General features: G+C 39.0%; 1 long non-coding RNA gene and 1 other non-coding gene across 2 annotated transcripts; one reads left to right on the top strand and one right to left on the bottom strand.

Annotated features, from left to right (window-relative positions):
* The first annotated feature begins 5,180 nt into the window (after window positions 1–5,180).
* Window positions 5,181–5,253, top strand: TRNAK-CUU. The gene has a single exon. It is a non-coding gene; the product is annotated as a tRNA-Lys (tRNA).
* Window positions 5,254–18,661: 13,408 nt separating this feature from the next.
* On the bottom strand, window positions 18,662–19,136 carry LOC111447287. The gene is made up of 2 exons (XR_002711239.1): window positions 18,969–19,136; window positions 18,662–18,889 (listed from the first exon to the last, which is right to left on the bottom strand). It is a non-coding gene; the product is annotated as an uncharacterized LOC111447287 (long non-coding RNA).
* Between the last annotated feature and the right edge of the window lie 2,456 nt (window positions 19,137–21,592).

The following is a 21,592-nucleotide window of genomic DNA, read 5'->3' on the forward strand; positions in this document are numbered from 1 at the left end:
ACTCAATGAATCTTATAAAACGGTGAGATCCAACATATTGATGATGACTCCATTACCTAATGTGAGGCAAGCCTATTCATTACTTGTACAAGAAGAGATGCAGCGTCAGGTGACTTCTGAACCTACTGAGAATTTCTCGATTGCATCAGCAGTGCAGAAGAAAACAACATATTCAAAACTCGCGAAGGATAAATCATGTGAACACTGCAATAAAAGTGGTCATACAATTGATGAGTGTCGATTCCTTAAGTTTCACTGTAAATTTTGTGATAGAAGGGGACATACGGAATATCAATGTCAACAGAAAAATAATTCTAGAAGGGCAGTACGATTCAATCAACGCAACAATCGAGGATATCGATCATCTGCAAATATGGCCGATGTTTCTCAGTTGAATACAGAAGAACAGTCACCTAATTCCATCCCGAATTTTTCTTCTGGGCAATTACAACAGATTGTACAAGCCTTATCTGCACTCAATCATCGTCCTTTTGGTAATTCTGATAATAACATCAATGTTGCAGGTTTGTTTCCAGTATCTGCATTATCTACATTATCTATTAACTCTACGAGTTCTAATCCATGGATTCTCGATAGTGGAGCTACCGATCATATAGTATCCAAAGCTTCTGTTATGACTGAACCAAAGGCTACCACCATATCTACAATAAATTTGCCTAATGGAGGGACAGCACATGTGTCACATACCGGCAATGTTTCTTTTAATCCTGACCTTAAATTAAACAATGTTTTATGTGTGCCTTCATTCAACTTAAACCTAATGTCCGTCAGCAAACTTACCAATGACTTGAAATGTTATGTGACCTTTTATCCTGATTCTTGTGTTATGCAGGACTTGGCTACAGGGAAGATGATTGGCTCGGGTAAACAATCCGGAGGTCTCTATCATATTTCTTCATCTCCAATCAAGTCTTCAGTAAATCAAGTATCTCAGTCATCTGATTTGTGGCATTTACGCCTAGGTCATCCTTCTCCTTCTCGTTTTAAATTTCTAGCTGATCAATTGCATCTTAATAATGCTACTCTTTCTCATAATTGTAGTATTTGCCCATTAGCAAAACAAACTAGGCTGTCTTTCCCAAAAAGTTCAATAACAACCCATTCTGCCTTTGATCTGTTACATTGTGATGTTTGGGGACCACATAAAATTCCAACCCATTCTGGTTTGCGTTCTTTTCTCACTGTTGTTGATGATTTTACCCGATGTACTTGGGTCTTTCTTATGCAACACAAATCAGAAGTACACCATTTGTTAGTAAACTTTGTTAAATTCGTTCAAACTCAATTTCATACTACTATCAAGATAGTTAGATCAGACAATGGGACTGAGTTCCTATCTTTGCAACCATTTTTTACTTCTTGTGGTATTGAATTTCAGCGCACCTGTGTCTATACTCCACAACAAAATGGAGTCGTAGAACGTAAGCATCGTCATATCCTAAATGTAGCTAGGTCTCTTCTTTTTCAGTCACAGGTTCCACTTAATTTTTGGGGAGAATGCATTTTAACGGCTGTTTATCTTATAAATAGAACACCATCACCATTGTTATCTAACAAGACACCCTTTGAAGCACTTTACAAACGACCACCTACATTTCACCATCTTAAAGTTTTTGGTTGTAAGTGTTATGCAACTGTAGTACATCCTAAACAAAAATTTGAACCTCGGGCAATTCCTTGTGTTTTCATAGGATATCCTTGTGGTCACAAAGGTTACAAGTTGTATGACATGCAATCTAAAAAATTCTTTATTAGTCGTGATGTTAAATTTTGTGAAGATGATTTTCCTTTTTCATCAGCTTCACAGACTTTAACAGTAGCTCCTTCAACTCCCATTTTACCATTTCATGATCCACCCTACTCAAACATCCATTCTGATCCTTCGCCGTCTCCTCTGCCTCCTATTCCTTCTCCAAATTCATCAGTTCCAGATTCACCAGATTCACCCACTAAATCTGATCTTATCCCACCTGATACATCAGTTCCACTCCGACGTTCTACTCGTACCAAACAACCTCCAGCTTATTATAATAATTACGAGATGTCTTCGGGAGCCAATCATTTAACCTCTAGCTCAAGTCCCAACACTGGCACCAGGTATCCCCTTCATCATTGCCTTTCACTCTCTCGTTTTTCTCCTACTCAACGTGCTTTTCTAGCTTTGATTACAGCCTAGACAGAACCTAAAACCTATGATGAGGCAGTTGGCAATCCACTATGGCAGCAGGCTATGAATGATGAAATTGCAGCTTTGGAACGTAATCATGCTTGGTCTCTCGTTCCTCTACCACCTGGCCATAAACCTATTGGCTGTCGTTGGGTGAACAAGATTAAATACAACTCTGATGGTTCTGTTGAACGTTATAAAGCTCGACTGGTAGCAAAGGGATACACTCAGGTTGAAGGTGTTGATTACAAAGAGACATTTTCTCCTACAGCGAAACTTACTACACTTCGTTGCTTACTCACTATTGCCGCTGCTCGAAACTGGTTCACTCATCAGTTAGATGTTCAAAATGCCTTTCTCCATGGTAATCTAGACGAGGAAGTCTATATGTCTTTACCACCAGGTATTCGCCGACAGGGGGAGAATACAGTATGTCGGCTCCATAAATCTCTTTATGGTTTAAAACAGGCTTCTCGCAATTGGTTCTCCATATTCTCTACCACTATACAAAATGCAAGCTACACTCAGTCCAAAGCAGATTACTCTTTATTTACTAAGAGTAAAGGTACTTCTTTCACTGCAGCTCTTATCTATGTTGATGATATTCTGTTGACAGGCAATGATCTCAAAGAAATTCAACATCTCAAGACCAGTTTACTCGAGAAATTTCTTATCAAAGATTTAGGGAATTTGAAATATTTCCTAGGTATTGAATTTTCTAGGTCTAGAAAAGGAATCTTTATGTCTCAAAGGAAGTATGCTCTAGACATTCTTCAAGACACAGGTCTTACGGGAGCACGTCCAGAAAAATTTCCTATGGAACAAAATCTGAAACTTTATTCAACAGAAGGAGAAAAGTTGAATGATCTAAGTAAATACAGACGGTTGGTTGGCAGATTAATATATTTAACCGTTACTAGGCCTGACATATTGTATTCAGTTCGTATGCTTAGTCAATTTATGCATGAACCAAGAAAACCACATTGGGAGGCAACTCTTCGAGTTCTGAGATACATCAAAGATATTCCTGGTCAAGGACTTCTACTACCATCTGAAAATAACTTGAGATTACAAGCATATTGCGATTCAGGCTGGGGTGGTTGTCGAACTTCTAGACGGTCTATTTCTAGGTTCTGCATTTTCCTTGGAAACTCAATTATTTCTTGGAAGTAAAAAAAAACAAACCAATGTGTCCAGATCATCAGCAGAAGCCGAGTATCGAGCTATGGCAAATACTTGTTTAGAGTTAACTTGGTTAAGATACATTCTCCAAGACTTGAAAGTTTCACTGTCCGAACCAACATTATTGTACTGTGATAATCAAGCAGCATTACACATAGCAGCCAATCCAGTTTTTCACGAACGTACGAAACACATTGAAATAGATTGTCATATAGTTCGAGAAAAATTACAAGCTGGAATCATCAAACCGTGTTATGTTTCGACTAAAATGCAATTGACAGATATTTTCACTGAAGCTTTGGGAAGACATCAATTTTATTTTTTGAAAGACAAGTTGGGTGTGATTGACATACACTCTCCAACTTGAGGGGGAGTATTGAGATATAATATCTAGAGTATATATTATTTATAGAATATATCTCAGATATTATATCATAATATTCTTTATTTATGATTTAATTTATAGTATATTTTATTTTATTCTAGTATTTAATTATTTTATATTTTCCTCATTTGTACGGGCTTGTATTCCTATTTAAAGAATATCAATATCAATGATAATATACACCTTCCCAATTATATTTTCTATCTCATTCTTAACACAATGACTCTTACAAGCATGTTTATATCCTTCCATGATTGATATTTTTAACACCCAAGTCCCAATGAAGTGTTTTATGTGTCCATGGTCTGCCAATTTGTAGCAAACCCGACTCACATCATCGACAATGAGTCCTTACAATTGGTTGAGAGCTTAAGCTATGTGGAGAATCAAACCAAATTCTAACCGGGGCATCCCCTGTTTAAAGTCTTGCCACCATTTTAACCCCTTTTTTTTTATTAAAATTTCATAATAGCCCCCATCATACTCCCTTTTTTAGCGGGTCTTTTTTAGAAATTATCTTCTCCCCGTTGAAAAACTTTTGTGTCAAGTTTTTCTTCAAAGTTTTTAAAACGTGTCTTATACGGAGAGGTTTTTACACTCTTATAAAAAATGTTTCAAGGTTTCTACACCCCTTATAAGGATTGTTTCCGTCGGCTAAAGAGAAGTTTCCACACCCTTATAAAAAATATTTCGTTCTCCGCTCCAACTGATATGGGATGTCACAAGACAATTTTTAAATATTACTTTTCTCTGTCACATTTTGAATTTTTGCACACACATTCATCTTCAGAAACATTAAGAGGTTAGAACAGAGCCAACAAATATTTGTGAGAGGAGCTGTATTGCTTATTAAGCAATGAAAGAAAGAGGTGTAAAAAAAAACATGTTAAATTGGTTTGAAAGCCTTCTTGTAATGCTCGCTTCTAAAAAGTTATAAGGTTTACTTTTTCGTTTTTTATTTTTGTAAATGCTACTCAGGACGGTAATGGATAGTTCCTTCTAAGAAGTTATAAGGTTTATATTTACATATCTGGATAGCACATTTTTAGTTTCAAAATAATGTTTTGTTTTTCTTTCTAGTTTGAAATTACACGATTGTTGTTATCAAGATAACAATGGTTTCTTTGTCACGGTGTCAAAAAAGATTAAGTTTATTATGTATTCATACATATAAGTTTAAGATTTTGACACCGAATTTATACTCTTCTTCTTCAATTGATATCGTTAAACTCGTATGTGGTATCTAATATATATTAGTAAAGCAATGTCTAAACCTACCTGTGATATAAATATTGAACTATAAATTGTTAGAAAAAAAAATAAATAAAGAATAAAAATGACATTGGACACAAGTACTGCACAATAGGTACTAACATCATTACCAAAAGTGGATAATAAAAAATAAAAGTTAAGTTTGGCAAATAAGCCCGTCTAGCTCAGTTGGTAGAGCGCAAGGCTCTTAACCTTGTGGTCGTGGGTTCGAACCCCACGGTGGGCGATTCCATTTTCTTTGATTCATTTTGTCTCAGATTTAATTTTTTTATTTCTTTTTCACATTCTCTGTAGGCATAAATAATATATTTTGTTACAAATATTATTAGTTAGTATATGTTTTGAGTCCTTAGACATGTTTTTCCATTTAATCCTCATTATTTTAAAGGAACTTAATTAACCATTTATTTTTTAATATTTACCCGCTTCAATTTTGAAAATGAATGTCAGATAATATATTATTAAATTATTTGTAAATAAATATATTTAGACATGTGGACATAATTTATTGACATATTAGAAGAAGTGAATAAAGTAACCCAAAAACACTACCATGTTCATATTCCCAAATATGTAAATAAAATAATATTTAAATGGCACTCCAACTTTTAGTTACAAAACTTGTTTTTTTTTTTTTTAACAAAGGGACCTAATTAAGATTCTTAAAATTTATTAAAGATAAATTTTGTAATTTTAAAACATTAAAGATTAAATTAACGAGTTTGGAGGGTTCTATGAGATGTAGATAGACTGATTTCATCCATAATACAATTAGCTGTATTTTTATAGACCAGTCCTCTTCAAATTCTTTGTTGAATTACCAAATGACCCAACCACTTTGGTTTGAGGAATAAAGCATTTTTTTTCTTATTAAAAGGTCAAAAAAAAATTAACTTTTTTTTGTTGAATAATAATTAATAAATATTAGTATAAGAACCCCTTAAAATCATAGACTTTATATAAAGTCTATGTAAAGAGTAAAAAAAAAAAAAAAAAAACCATAAAAGTTTTCATGCTTAAAACGGGTGACAAAATGGAAGAAATTGAAACACTATTATTCTTACATTTAAAACTTACAAAATAAATTCGTGGGAGCTAATATAAAAATGTTTGTAAATTATTTCGAAGTCCAAAAAATAAAAATTTAAACAAAAGACAACATAAGAGACAGATCTAATAGTTCTCTCAACGGCTTGTATAAGGCAAGAATAAGTACAAAAATATTCAATATGCAACCTACTAGTATAATCTCATCCAATCTTCTCTTATTTAATATTTAATGTTTCTTAGGAATATTTGTTCTATTCTTGACCTAGAATTAGCCAATTGCATAGCTTGAGTCAATTAAGTTCTCTCTAGCTCGTATGTCCATTTCCGAATCTCACTTCTATCCCAAGATTGTAAGTCAACTATCAGAGTTTTCTCAGGGTTCTAGGGGCGCTTAGCTTCCATTTCCTAATTTCTTTGATCTATCTAAGTCATTATGCTTTCGGCATATAAGTTGGGATGCCCTCATCAATCATTGGCTCATTGGTTCTATGTGGGTCTTGTTGGTTTGATGCTTTAAAAACCTTAAAGAAGTTTTAAAGGAATTATTGACTAAGGCTCTTGACTCACCCTATACCCTCAACTTATAAAGCACCCAAATGTAACAGGACTTTAATTGAGAAAGGAATGGAATGAGTCATTGCAGAATATGTAAGTCGATGCTTGACTTGCTAGAAGATCAAGGCACCAAGACATGGACCTTTAAGACTATTGCAACCCGTAAGTGTGCCCAACGAAAGTGTGAATATGTCACTATAGACTATATTGGAGTTACTAAAGACAAAGAAAAGGTTCATTACTATATGGGTCATCATCGACAGATTAACTAAGTTGGCCCATTTCATCCGGCAAGACAACATACTCAGTAGAGAAGTAGGTTCAATTATGAATGGAAAAGACCATTCGACTCTACGAAATACCAGTTTTAATAGTGTCAAACCAAGATGCGAGGTTCACATCTCGACTTTGAAAGAATTTGTAGAAGGCACTTGGGACGTAGTTGAAGGTCAATAAGACCTTTCACCCTTAAACTGAAGGATAAGCCAAGCAATTGAATTAGATCCTAGAGAACATATTGGGGCATGTGCCATGAACTTCATGGGAGGAGCACCTACATCTCATAGAGTTTGCCTACAAGAATAGTTAGCAAACAAGGACACAAAAGTACTATATGGATGAAGTCTATTAAAGATAAATTTCATAATTTTAAAATATTAAAGACTAAATTAAAAAAAAATTAATAAAAATACACGTGAACTTTCCGCTTTTTCTATAAAAAAAATACCTTTATAAAGCTCTTAAGCTTAAAAAAAATAAATAAATAAAAAATATCTTCATCTTCGGTTGTAAATAGAAACAGTTAATATTTTGTTTCAAATAGATAGAGGGGTTAATTTCTTTGATTCAAGTGTAGTTCCTCCCTAAAAACCTTGAATCGTGGGGTTGATGATTCGAATTGTCTTATCAATTTGTAACCCTTATTGTCCGTTGTAGATGAAAATTGTTAATACATTGTTTCAAATATACACTTAAACTTTCAAGATGATTTAAAAAATAATCTTTTAACTTTCAAAAGTGTTTTAAAAATATACTTGATCTTTCAAAAGTTATATCAATACTCTAAAACTTTTTTTAAAAGTTCCAAAGTACCTTTACCATTACTATATGAAAAGACCTATCAGTACCATATTTAAAAAGTATTCATGAACTTTCAAAATTAGCATTAACATTAGTACTCTTAAATTAAAAAAAAAAAAAAGTTTGGAATGATCTATAAAATGTAGATAAATAGGTTTTGTCCATATATTAACAATATAATTTTTTTAAAAAATAAATGTTAGAAATGGTAATGCTACTCTTAAAATTTTATAGATACTTTAAACATGTTATTAAAAATAAGACTATTTTTAAAATTAAAAAAAAAAAAAATTGGTATTGATGAAACTTTTTAAAATTTATGCATATCATTGAAACACTTTAAAAGTTCAATGGTATAAAACAAAGTAATAATAATTTCCATCTAAAATTAACTATAAAAATATTTTTAAAACATTTTTTTTAAAGATGAATCGTATTGTTAAAAAATATTAATGAAAATATTTGTGAAATAAACTAAAAAATGGAATAAAATACATTTGATGGGTTACGAGTCAGATCGGTTGAGGTCTCCTATGCTTAGTGTCACGATCCTACTTTTTCAATCGTGTGGCACCATGATCTTGACACTCTCACGACCAGCCATAAGGAAAACTCAGGCCCCATATTCATTTTTCAATCGACTTTGTGACTTCGTCGAACCTTAGGTAAGATTTATCTTCGCCAACCGAACATCACTTGAACAAAATCCAAGCTTGTTCAGTCACACACACCACCTACGCGTGCACGTTCAACCATCTACGACCGACCAACTTGCCTCTACACTAGACCAAGTCATTCGACTCAACCTTGCCTTTACTTGGGACCAAGGTCGCTCATGTGCATCATCACATCCAACATCATCTTGGTTCCCAATTAACATGGCCTATGTGTCTTGACGCCATCCTAAGTCACAGAGTGTTGTCGGCCATCAAAGTTCACTCGGTCATGTCATCGAGGACAGACCCATTTGTTGTTCATAACATTAGAGCATCCCAAACATCTATCTATTCGGGTTCTTTCGAGGCATTGTGTAACAACAAAAAATGAAGGAAATCAACTCCACAAGAATAAGCTACCCATGTTAGACCCAAAAGACCCAAAGAAAATTTAATTTTAAGGATTTAAGAATTTTGAAGAATGATTGGAAAAAAAAAAGGTAAGTCAAAAGGATGAAAATGTCATTTTTTTCAATTTTTAAACAATTTTTTTCTTCATTTTTTAATTCCTTATATCTAGAAGGAATTTCAAGGTAATATGACCAACAAGAAATGAAATTTTTTTAGAACAATTATGGATTTTTCCATAAAAATTTCATATTACCAGAATGCCTCTAGGACTATTTATGATATTTCAAGGTCTATACGTGCTTCAATGATCTATTACTTTCTATAAGGTCTATTCTTAAGGACATGAAGATATGTTTGAGATTCCAAGTTGAGTAGACTAAGTTTGGAACTTAAACCAAGTTAGGACACAAGAAACACCTCAAGATTCTTCTAGAACCCTCACCAGAATTCATCATGACTGTCACGACCCGAAATAAATAACCTCAAGCCGTGACTAACAATGACTATGACATGTAGTGTGCAAGCGAGAAATTCAAGGAAAACATAATTTCAAAAGTATTTCATTTATTTCGTAAGAAAAATGTTTCATTACTAAAAGACATGTGTCTAGGTAAAAACAAGAAGGGAAACATGAAAGACAAAGTGTACTATTTAGTAAAACTAGACTGTTGCCTCAGGACACGCTTCCTCTGTGACAACCCACATTGATCAACGCGCCCTCTCTTGACTCGAAGCCTCACGTACTTGAAAAAAAAAAGGTATAGCAAGAATGAGTATAAAAATTATATTCAGTAAGCCTCCTACTTGTAGGCTCTTATCGCATCCTAATCTTAATAAACCCCCACGAACTCTACTTTAGCTTTAAGACATCTGGTTTTCGTTTTAACACCTTGGAACTTGCCCCTCGCGATTTCTTGATCCTTTGTCCTTTCGTTTGAAGATTCTTAAGAGCTCCCTTATGCTGACTTGTGTAATGACTGGTGCCCTACGAGTAGCTACCTCGGCATGACTCTGAGACTATATGGTAACTTACCTAGGAAGTGAGCTACAACCCCCTAGGCCCATCACAGTCCCCCTGGTCGGGGAGAGCTACCCCCTTTAACCCATCCAGCTAAATGGTCTATACGACGTGGCCACACGTTTTCCATGCTAAAACGACTAAGAGCAGTCGGATTCTGATCAGGAACCCCCTGGTCCCCCACGAAGCTATGACACCAATCACACACCAGTAGCCTAAAGGTACTCTAGTGAGGCTTCGTATGCTGTGGTGGTCTGTTGCTCTACTAGGGAAAGGATTAGGTCTATACCGTAGTGTCTTCTTACTCTAACTAAGAATTCCTAGACTTAATCATAAATGCGAGTCATGAAAACTAATTGAGTACGCACATAACTATAATCCAAAGTCATCAAACATGTTTCATGCAAAGTAAACATACAAGCTCAATGGGGCGATAACATCCATTAACTCTCGGAGCGCAGAGTTCACAATTTTCCATCCTCCTTTTAGCATGAAAATATACATATACATAACAAGCGGAAACCTAAAGCATAACAGCAGTACTCAGGTAATTTTCATAATAATCATACCACATAATAATCCATACCATACATCTTGCTTTTAAAAATCAATTACCTACGATCAATAATGGAAAACTATGACCTAAGACAATTAAACTAGCATGCATGCATGCATTCCAAGCGATTCCTACAAGTATTACTTCCTAAAATTCCGTGTGATGACTTACTTGGATGATGCGTGCCCTAACGCAGCGTTTCCACACAATTGGCATATCAAAAGGTAGGAATTTTCCTCAATTAGGTCCTATTTCATATAAAATGGAGTTAGGATTGGAATCAGAAGAAAAATAGGGAAAACAGAAGTCTAACGGTAAAAAATAAGCTTACACGCACTTCCACACGCCAGCCACACGCTGGGGTGCAACCACTTGCAGATTCCACGCGCGAGTATCACTCGCCTAGGGTTTTCTACAGTTGCAGGTCATCGGTTTGGTTTGAAAATAGTGGTTCGGGTGGACCGCGGGTCATTGGTTCGGTTCGGTTCGGTTCGCTGCGCGGGTACCGGGTCAGCCGAGGGATGTGGGCCGGGTTGCGTTGCCGGGGACGCGCGTCGCAGGGAGGCCGGAGTCACGTTTTCCCAGGCGGCGTTCGACGCATGTCCGAAGGTGGTTGGCGCACGCGGTCCTCTAGCCAGTTGACACGTGGCACGTCGACGACTTCTCTCTCCTCCTAGCAGAAAAGCAAGGTTTCCCATTAGTTTTCTGAGGTACTTTCCATTTTCTATCTCTCGATTCTTAATCCAAACAGTAATGGTTTCTTCAACAAAGTTTTAGATCATACTTCAACCTACGTGTCAATATTTTTTTCTTGATTTTTACTTAGTCATACGATGAGTTATGAGCGTCAGAAAGAGTCTGGTAACATTCTTACCGTTCTTGGAAAGATTCTCAGATCTCGACGTTTCGTCCAATTTTCTCACCAAAATCAGTGGCGGATCTTCCCTGGATGAAGGTAGTAAAGTTAAACACTCTACTCCCAAACAAAGATCTTAGATCTGAAAAGTATAGTTCGAAATCTTACCTTGCGGGTTTTCTTTCTGATCTTGACAAAAGAGGAGAAAATCTCAACAACACGAGTTCTTACTTCACTCCAAGAAGGACTCCAGAGTGTAGGTCTTAGTAGGGAATTGATTCCATCGGTGACTCTCTGACGAAAACTCCGGCTATTCAGTTTTCTCTCTCAAAATTTCTCTCAATCCTTCTCTCTCACACTTCTTTCTTTTGCAGGAATTTTGTGAACCCTCAAGACCCCTATAATGGGCAGAGGGGTAAAATGTCCATTTTGCCCCTTGGGCTTTAACCGATTTTTTTTTAATGTCCATTTTGCCCCTTGGGCTTTAACCGACTTTTTTATTTATTTATTTTTTATAGTATTACAAATTCTCCCCTCGTTGAAACTTTCTTCCCCGAAAGTTGATATCTCTTGGAAGAGTTCGGGATAGGCTCTCCTTACATCATCCTCTTGTTCCCAGGTTGCCTCCTCGTTTCGATGGTTACCCCATGCAACTTTCACCAAGGGCATAACTTTGTTGCGTAATCGCCTAGTGTCTTGAGCCAGAATTTTGCTGGGCCTTTCCTTGTAGGACAGATCTTCCCGAAGAGGAAGGGTTTCGTGTTCAATCACATGAGTAGGGTCTAGGGTGTACTTTCGCAGCATAGACACGTGGAACACGTTGTGAACGGCGACAAGTTTGGTGGTAGAGAAATCTTATAAGCCACGGCCCCAACTCTCTCTAGAATCTCGAAAGGGCCTATAAACCTTGGGCTTGACTTCCCCTTCTTTCCAAACCTCATCACCCCCCTCATAGGAGCTACCTTCAAGAACGCATGGTCACCCACCTCGAACTTGAGGTCCCTTCTACGCAAATCTGCGTAGCTCTTCTATCGGCTCTGTGCAGTGAGGATTCTTTGCTTAATTTTCTGTACTGCTGCGTTGGTGACCTGAACCAACTCTAGTCCCAGTAGTTGTTGCGTGCCTACTTCTTCCCAAAATACCGGTGTTCGACACCTACGCCCATAAAGCGCCTCAAAAGGGGCCATCTGGATGGTCGCTTGATAACTATTATTGTAAGCAAACTATATCAGTGGTAGATGTTCATCCCAGCACCCAGCGAAATCCATGACACAGGCTCGCAACATATCTTTTAAGATTTGGTTCAGTCTTTCGGTCTGTCAGTCCGTTTGAGGATGGAATGTTGTACTAAACCTTAGCCGAGTCCCCAATACTTTTTGGAGGCTTTTCCAAAATTGAGAGGTGAACCTAGTGTCTCGATCAAATACTATAGACACCGGTACACCATGCAGGCGTACTATCTCTCTGATATACAGCTGAGCCCATCGATCCACACGATAAGTGGTTTTGCCTGAGATGAAGTGAGCCATTTTGGTAAGTCTATCAACGACTACACAGATTACGTTGAAGCTCAGCTTGGTCTTGGGCAAGCCCGAGATAAAATCCATGCAAACTGCTTCCCATTTCCACTGAGGGACCTTTAAGGGTTGTAGCAGTCCTGCTGGGCGCTGTCTCACGGCCTTCACCTGCTGACAAGTCAAGCATCGGCTTACAAAATCTGCTATCTTCTTTCTCATCCCTGGCCACAAATAACATCCCTTAAGATCTTGATACATCTTTGTACTTCCAGGGTGGAACGTGTAAGAAGTATCGTGAGCTTCTGTCATAATATCCTTCAGAATTTTCTTGTCACGGGGAACACATTGGCGATTTTTCCACAGCAGACTCCCATCTGAAGAGATTGAGTACCCCACTAGTCTTTCAGTCTCTGTCTGATTCCACAATTTCCCAAGGTGTTCATCAGATCTCTGAGCGTCAATAATTCGTTTTCAAAAGGTGGGTTGCATGGTCATTTGTGTTATGTGAGCAGTACCACCTTTGATTACAACATCGATTCCAGCCCTCTTCATCTCATCCTGTATTCTCACCTGCTTAGTGATCATCGCGGAAGTATGAACCGCCTTTCTTCTCAATGCATCCGCCACGACATTGGCCTTTCCCTGATGATACAAGATCTCGATGTCATAATCCTTTACTAATTCCAACCATCTCCTCTGCCTCATGTTAAGTTCCTTCTGCATAAATAGGTACTTGAGACTCTTGTGATCAGTGAATACTTGGATTTTCTCTCCATACAGATAATGTAGCCACGTTTTCAGTGCAAACACCACTGCTGCTAACTCGAGGTCATGAGTGGGATAATTTCGTTCATTATCCTTCAGTTGTCTAGAAGCGTAAGCTATCACTTTACCCTTCTGCATGAGCACGCATCCTAAACCTTTTCCCGATGTTTCGCTATACACCACTAGATTCCCTGAACCATCTGGAACTATGAGGACTGGTGCTGTCACCAACCTCTCCTTGAGTTCCTGGAAGCTTTGTTCGCAAGCTGATGTCCACACAAAAGGCTTGCCTTTCTTAGTTAACTGAGTTAGCACCGAAGTTATCTTGGAGAAATCCTGGACGAACCTTCTGTAATAACCAGCTAGTCCTAGAAAACTCCGTACTTTAGTGACTGTGGTCGGTCTTCGCCACTTCATCACGCCTCTATCTTAGCTGGGTCCACTGTGAGTCCTCTACTTGACATCACATGACCCAAAAACGCTACCTCAGACAGCCAAAACTCACACTTGGAAAACTTGGTGTACAGTCGCTGTGTTCTCAGTACGGTCAGAACTTGTCTCAAATGCCCTTCGTGCTCTGCTTCTGACTTAGAGTACACCAGAATGTCATCAATAAACACTATAAAAAAAGTGTCTAAGAATTCCTTAAACACCCTATTCATTAGTTTCATGAAGATGGCTGGTGCATTGGTAAGTCCAAAGGACATGACGAGAAATTCATAATGTCCATAGTGACTTCTGAAAGCTGTTTTGGGTGTATCTTCTTCTCTTATTCTCAATTAATGATATCCTGACCTCAAGTCAATTTTAGAGAATACCGTTGCTGCCTGCAATTGATCAAACAAGTCGTTGATCCTCGGGAGGGGGTACTTATTCTTTATGGTGACCTTATTCAGTTCTCTATAGTCTATACACAGGCGTAGGGATCCATCCTTCTTCTTGACAAACAGAACAAGGGCTCCCTAGGGCGATACACTGGGTCGTATGAAACCCTTATCCAATAGCTCCTGTAACTGTTCCTTCAATTCCCTAAGTTCCGTAGGTGCCATTCTGTAGGGTGCCTTGGAGATCGGCGCAATTCCTGGTTCTAGGTCGATCCCGAAGTCAACTTTCTAATAGGGGCAAACTTGGCAAATCCTCAGGAAAAATATCAATGAATTTCCTGACGATGTGTACTGACTTGAGTGTCTGTTCATTACTGTGATCAAGGGTCACACTGGCTAAAAATGCGCTTGCACCACCGTGGATCATCTTTCTAGCCTTTAGTGCAGTTATGATGCTTAGGGTTCTTTTGGAAGTGGCTCCCTTATATGTAAAACTATCCCTTGACGGGAGTTTGAGAGTAACTATTCAAGTTTCACAATTTATTAGAGCGCGATTCTCGCCTAGCCAATCCATCCCCAAAATGACATCAAAGTCTTGCATGTTTAATACTATTAACACAGCTTCTATGACACGACCCGACACTGTCACACTACCTCCCTTAACTCTATGAGTAGCCATTAATAACTCGTGAGCAGGGGTGGATACTGATAGAATGGTCTCTAAAGGTTCTTTTTCTAGGTGCGCTAAGTCAATAAATTCCTCAGACATAAACGAGTGTGTAAAACCCGAATCAAAGAGTACAAAAGCCAAATGACCAAAGACGAGTAGTGTACTTGTAACGATTGCGTCAGGTGCGTCGGCCTGCCTACCTGTGGTTGCATGTGCTACAGTTCGCCCATGCTGCTGTTGGGCACCTCAGCCCCTTTGATTTTGTATTGTAGGTCGATTAGTGTTCTAATCTCTCGTTTGAGTTCAGTTCGTTGAATAGTGCCCTGTTTGGCCATAACTAAAACATGCATTAGTTCCAGCACGACATTCCCCCTTGTGAGGGTGCTGACACTAAGGGCAATTAGTCCTATTCTGTACTAGGGCTCTCCCGCGATTGACAGCACCACCATGAGGTGGTCTGCCAGTCCTGGGATAGTTCTGATTTATCTATTTTCCCTGGACTGCGATTTGGGTTTTTTGGGCTAGCCCTGCTTGTAATCTGTCAGTACGAGGCGCATCAATGAGGGTAGCCATCTTGAGAGCTGCTATATAGTCTGTGGATGACTGTGATGCCACATAACCTCTAATGCTCTCCCTTAGGTCGGCGATAAAACGTTCAGCCTTAAGCTCTTCAATACTAACATATACAGGGGAGAATCTAACCAATCTATTGAATTCCTGATCATAATCCTCCACAGATAGGTCACCCTGTTTGAGTTCATGAAATGCTGCTTGCAGCTTCATTCTAGCAGCGACTCGATAGTATTTGCGGAGGTAGGCCTCTTTGAACTGACACCAAGAAATAGGCTCCCCAAGCGGTGCAATCATTTTCTTAGCACCCTTCCACCATAAATGAGCCTCTCCTTCCAACATATACGTTCCGCAATGAACCTGATATTCCAGCGGACAGTTCATGTAAAAGAAGGCTTTTTCCACAGCCTCGGGCCAATTTTCTGCTACAATGGGATCAATTTTGCCACTTTCAAAGGAAGGCGGTGTTTACCTCTGGAAGTCCTTAAGATAACGAGCCTCTATGGTCATAGTTCCAGAGTCTCTGTTCCCCAGCAAAACTGTCTGTTGCATCACTGCCTGTTGCATTGCTGTTTGCAATGTTGTCTGTTGCAGCGTTGCTTGTTGTATTGCCTGTTGCATTGTAGCCTAGTTAGCCACCAATGTTAGCATAAACTGAGCCATTTGAGCCTGGTTTTCCATAGAGGTTAACATAAATGACTGTAGTACATCTGTAGTGAGGTTAGTTGTTGGCGGCCTAGGTGGAACATCCACGTTATTGGTGGGCATTGGTGGGACCGCTTCAGGAGGAGGAGCAGTAGAGTCTGCGTCTGGTAATTCTTGAGTCACTGCTTTCTTTTGACTCATTCCTGACCTTGGTGCCCGTGGTATAGGACATTCAAACAATTGGGGTATTTCATCAACCTCCTCTTGAGGTTCAGGTACAGGTTGTTCTGCCTCAGGTGACGGGACATCAGTGTCCTGTGCGACTCTTCTTCTTCCCCTTCTAGGTCCAGTCCCGAGATAGGTTCTACTCCTCTTAGGTGCCATTTAGCTACCATAATAAAGAATTTGCGGTTACATTTAGTTCAAGGTTCAAACTCTAGGAAATGTGCAGTACAATACAAAGAGAACGGTCAAGAAAAATTTTCTACTTAATATCTTATCTCTTAATTTCGCAATTCAAATTTGTGAGACTGACTGGTTGCGAGTGGCATGTGATTGATGGGCGCGTCACAGAGGATACGACTCTCTAACCTAAGTGTCTACAGGACCTATGTCCTGGTGCTCCAATACCAAATTTTGTCACGACTCGAAATAAATAACCTCAAGCCGTGACTAACAATGACTATGACATGTAGTGTGCATGCGAGAAATTCAAGGAAAACATAATTTCAGAAGTATTTCATTTATTTCGTAAGAAAAATGTTTCATTACTAAAAGACATGTGTCTAGGTAAAAACAAGAAGGGAAACATGAAAGACAAAGTGTACTATTTAGTAAAACTAGACTGATGCCTCGGGACACGCTTCCTCTGTGACAACCCACATCGATTAATGCACCCTCTCTTGACTCGACGCCTCACGTACTTGAAAAAAAAAGGTATAGCAAGAATGAGTATAAAAATTATACTCAGTAAGCCTCCTACTTGTAGGCTCTTATCGCATCCTAATCTTAACAAACCCCCACGGACTCTACTTTAGCTTTAAGACATCTGGTTTTCGTTTTAACACCTTGGAACTTGCCCCTCGCGATTTCTTGATCCTTTGTCCTTTCGTTTGAAGATTCTTAAGAGCTCCCTTATGTTGACTTGTGTAATGACTGGTGCCCTACGAGTAGCTACCTCGACATGACTCTGAGACTATCTGGTAACTTACCTAGGAAGTGAGCTACAACCCCCTAGGCCCATCACAGTCTCCCTTGTCGGGGAGAGCTACCCCCCTTAACCCATCCAGCTAAATGGTCTATATGACGTGGCCACACGTTTTCCATGCTAAAACGGCTAAGAGCAGTCGGATTCTGATCAGGAACCCTCTGGTCCCCCACGAAGCTATGACACCAATCACACACCAGTAGCCTAAGGGTACTCTAGTGAGGCTTCGTATGCTGTGGTGGTCTGTTGCTCTATTAGGGAAAGGATTAGGTCTATACCTTAGTGTCTTCTTACTCTAACCAAGAATTCCTAAACTTAATCATAAATGCGAGTCATGAAAACTAATTGAGTACGTACATAAATATCATCCAAAGTCATCAAACATGTTTCATGCAAAGTAAACATACAAGCTCAACGGGGCGATAACATCCATTAACTCTCGGAGTGCAGAGTTCACAATTTTCCATCCTCCTTTTAGCATGAAAATATACATATACATAACAAGCGGAAACTTAAAGCATAACAGCAGTACTCAGGTAATTCTCATAATAATCATACAACATAATAATCCATACCATACATCTTGCTTTTAAAAATCAATTGCCTACGATCAATAACGGAAAACTATAACCTAAGACAATTAAACTAGCATGCATGCATTCCAAGCGATTCCTACAAGTATTACTTCCTAAAATTCCGTGTGGTGACTTACTTGGATGATGCGTGCCCTAACGCAGCGTTTCCACACAATTGGTGTATCAAAAGGCAGGGATTTTCCTCAATTAGGTCCTATTTCATATAAAATGGAGTTAGGATTGGAATCAGGAGGAAAATAGGGAAAAAAGAAGTCGAACGGTAAAAAATAAGCTTACACGCGCTTCCACGCGCTAGCCATACGCTAGGGTGCAACCACTCGCAGATTCCACGCGCGAGTGTCACACGCCTAGGGTTTTCTATAGTCGCGGGTCACCGGTTCGGTTCGAAAACAGTAGTTCGGGTGGACCGCGGGTCGTCGGTTCGGTTCAGTTCGCTGCGCGGGTACCGGTTCAGTCGAGGGATGTGGGTTGAGTTGCGTTGCCGGGGACGCGTGTCGCAGGGAGGCTAGAGTCACGTTTTCCTAGGCGGCGTTCGACGCGTGTCCGAAGGTGGTTGGCGCACGCGGTCCTCTAGCCAGTTGACACGTGGCACGCCGACGGCTTCTTTCTCCTCCTAGTAGAAAAGCAAGGTTTCCCATTAGTTTTCCAAGGTACTTTTCATTTTCTATCTCTCGATTCTTAATCCAAACAGTAATGGTTTCTTCAACAAAGTTTTAGATCATACTTCAACCTACGTGTCAATATTTTTTTCTTGATTTTTACTTAGTCATACGATGAGTTATGAGCGTCGGAAAGAGGTCTGGTAACATTCTTACAGTTCTTGGAAAGATTCTCAGATCTCGATGTTTCGTTCGATTTTCTCACCAAAATCAGTGGCGGATCTTCCCTGGATGAAGGTAGTAAAGTTAAACACTTTACTCCCGAACAAAGATCTTAGATCTGAAAAGTATAGTTCGAAATCTTACCTTGCGGGTTTTCTTTCTGTTCTTGACGAAAGAGGAGGAAATCTCAACAACACGAGTTCTTATTTCACTCCAAGAAGGACTCCAGAGTGTAGGTCTTAGTAGGGAATTGATTCCGTCGGTGACTCTCCGACGAAAACTCCGGCTATTTAGTTTTCTCTCTCAAACTTTCTCTCAATCCTTCTCTCTCACACTTCTTTCTTTTGCAGGAATTCTGTGGAGAACCCTCAAGACCCCTATAATGGGCTGAGGGGTAAAATGTCCATTTTGCCCCTTGGGCTTTAACCGACCTTTTTTTTTTTTTTTTTTGGGTATTACAATGACTCTATGACCTTCTAGAATAACTTTGTTGCTGTGATGGGTCCATAAATTTATAAATGCACGTTACAACTTATGCTTTAAGGAATTATGAACCTTAGAAACTTAAAAGATTGAGAACCAGAAACAATTCCATGTATACACCATAACTACCAAAGTAAGAAGAATGCTAGGTACCACTCAAGGGTAAGGGATCAAAGTCCCCAAACTCAAAAACTCAAAATGCTACTCTAATCATGTCCAATTGTGACCTATGACCTCCCACCACGCGATGCTTTTAGAGGCCCATGTTTTCCTCTTTGAGGTGGGATACCATGCACCATGTTTTCATTGTAGGATGTCATTTTTTGCCTCATGTTTGCCCCACCTAGATGAGATGCCCTGCACCATGTTATGGTTATCCAAAGATTTGCAGGATGCCATGTTCATGTATGCACTGATCACATGATCTTTGTGGTCTATCATGGGGAGTAATCTAGGGCCACGATGAAATTAGAAGAGAGTAAGTTATCTTAGCCACGAATCAAGAACCTCCTAAGACCTCCCACGGTACAACATGTTCATGACTTAAAGCTACGCTACTTGGAATGCATGAAGCCTTGAGAGTAGGTTTTAAGACTATGCCGCTTGGAACGCATGAAGTTTTTGGCATAGGTTTTCAGACCGTATCGAAGAGCACGCCCTAAGATGCAGGTTCAGACTACGTCACTTGAAACGCATGAAGTCTTGGATATAGGTTAAGGACTGTATCGCTTGGAATGCATGAAGCCTTGAACACAGGTTGTCAAGTTCATGACTAGTACCGTAAATCCTAGGGGTTGTGTCTTGGAGAACGAATCAAGAACATAACAAGAACCTAGAAAGTAACAAGAACAAGATGAAGATCAAGGACTAGAATATGGATCAAGATCCAAGTTCTAAGGATAAGAACCAAGAATCAAGAACCATGGTACTATGACCCTTAGAGAATAACCAAGGTTTCAAAATCCAAGGACCAAGGTCCTCAGAATAGATTAGGATAAGAACCCCAAGTCAAGAACAGAACTAAGAGGCCTAAGTACTTACAACAAAAAATCGGAATAAAACAAGAAAGAGTGTGGTACTCTAGTATATCAAGGATACGATTAATAGCTTACAGGTAGGCTACTTACTGAGTTTTTGTACCCATTCCTTATTTTTCATTTTTTTTTCAGGTAATAAAGAGCTGGTCGAGGTTGGGAGCGGACTGTAGAGCAGGTGCCATAGAAAAGCCTCACCCGTCGTCCTTCAACCCTTTTTGTTTTAAAATGTTTTGTGTCGTTCCTTATTTTATGTTTTAACTGTTGTGTCGTGTTTTAATTACTCATGTATGAAAACTATTTAGTTTTAATGAATACGGTTTGTTTTATTTCGCAAAAAATTTACCCATGTTTTTGGAGTCATCGAGTCAGCCCGGTCCTTAGACATTGACCCTCTTGTGACCATGTCATGTCATTTATGGACTCTGTACTGGATAGTGGGTGCATAATTCAATCTCTAACACGGGTTTGGGCATAAAATCGATACACCCATGCTGTCTGGTACTATCTTTGAAAGACCCATTTTAAAGGAAGTCATCTGGGACACTTGTCTCGAAACACTCACCCTAACCATGAGACATGCATGTGTCACAGGGTAGCTCGCTTAGGCCACATAGCCTAGGGGTGGTGAAGAGCTGACACCATGCCTCCCCCGAAGGTACATTTTGAGCCATTTTCAAAATGGCGGGTGTAAACATGGTTTTGGCGAACGGACATACGGTGTCGTGGAGTGTTCGTCCAGTGTCCGATTGACACCAAATTTGGCCAGCTTTCATATTTTATATAGACGTAATTGACTCTAGAACCGCATGTCTAAATTTTCTTCAAAACTCCGACTCTCGAGGATAAGGTCCAGGGCCCTACCCAGTCCTTTAACAAGCTTATCTTTGACACACATGTCTACTCGTGGTCTATATCTTTCTTATATCTCATCTTCTCTTCAATGCCTACTCTGTGTGGAGTGTTAGATGATGTACCATCTTTTTTTTTTTCGCATCATGGCACTCGTCTAGGCCCTCACGTGACCGGATGGGCGGTACTTGAGGGTCAACTGTTTCGCTTATCACATTGTGACGATCACAACCTACTCTCTTCGTAGTAATGTTGTGACACTCAATATCACAGTACTATACATTTATGATCTAAACTTCCAATATCTAAATTATTTATCAGTGTTTACAGTAGAGTTGGAACATTCTCATCAAACCATGTGCAGAAGAAATTAATAAAATAATACCAAAAAATAAAAGT

Source organism: Cucurbita moschata, unplaced genomic scaffold, assembly GCF_002738365.1.
Source record: "Cucurbita moschata cultivar Rifu unplaced genomic scaffold, Cmos_1.0 Cmo_Scf00001, whole genome shotgun sequence".
NCBI lineage: Eukaryota > Viridiplantae > Streptophyta > Magnoliopsida > Cucurbitales > Cucurbitaceae > Cucurbita > Cucurbita moschata.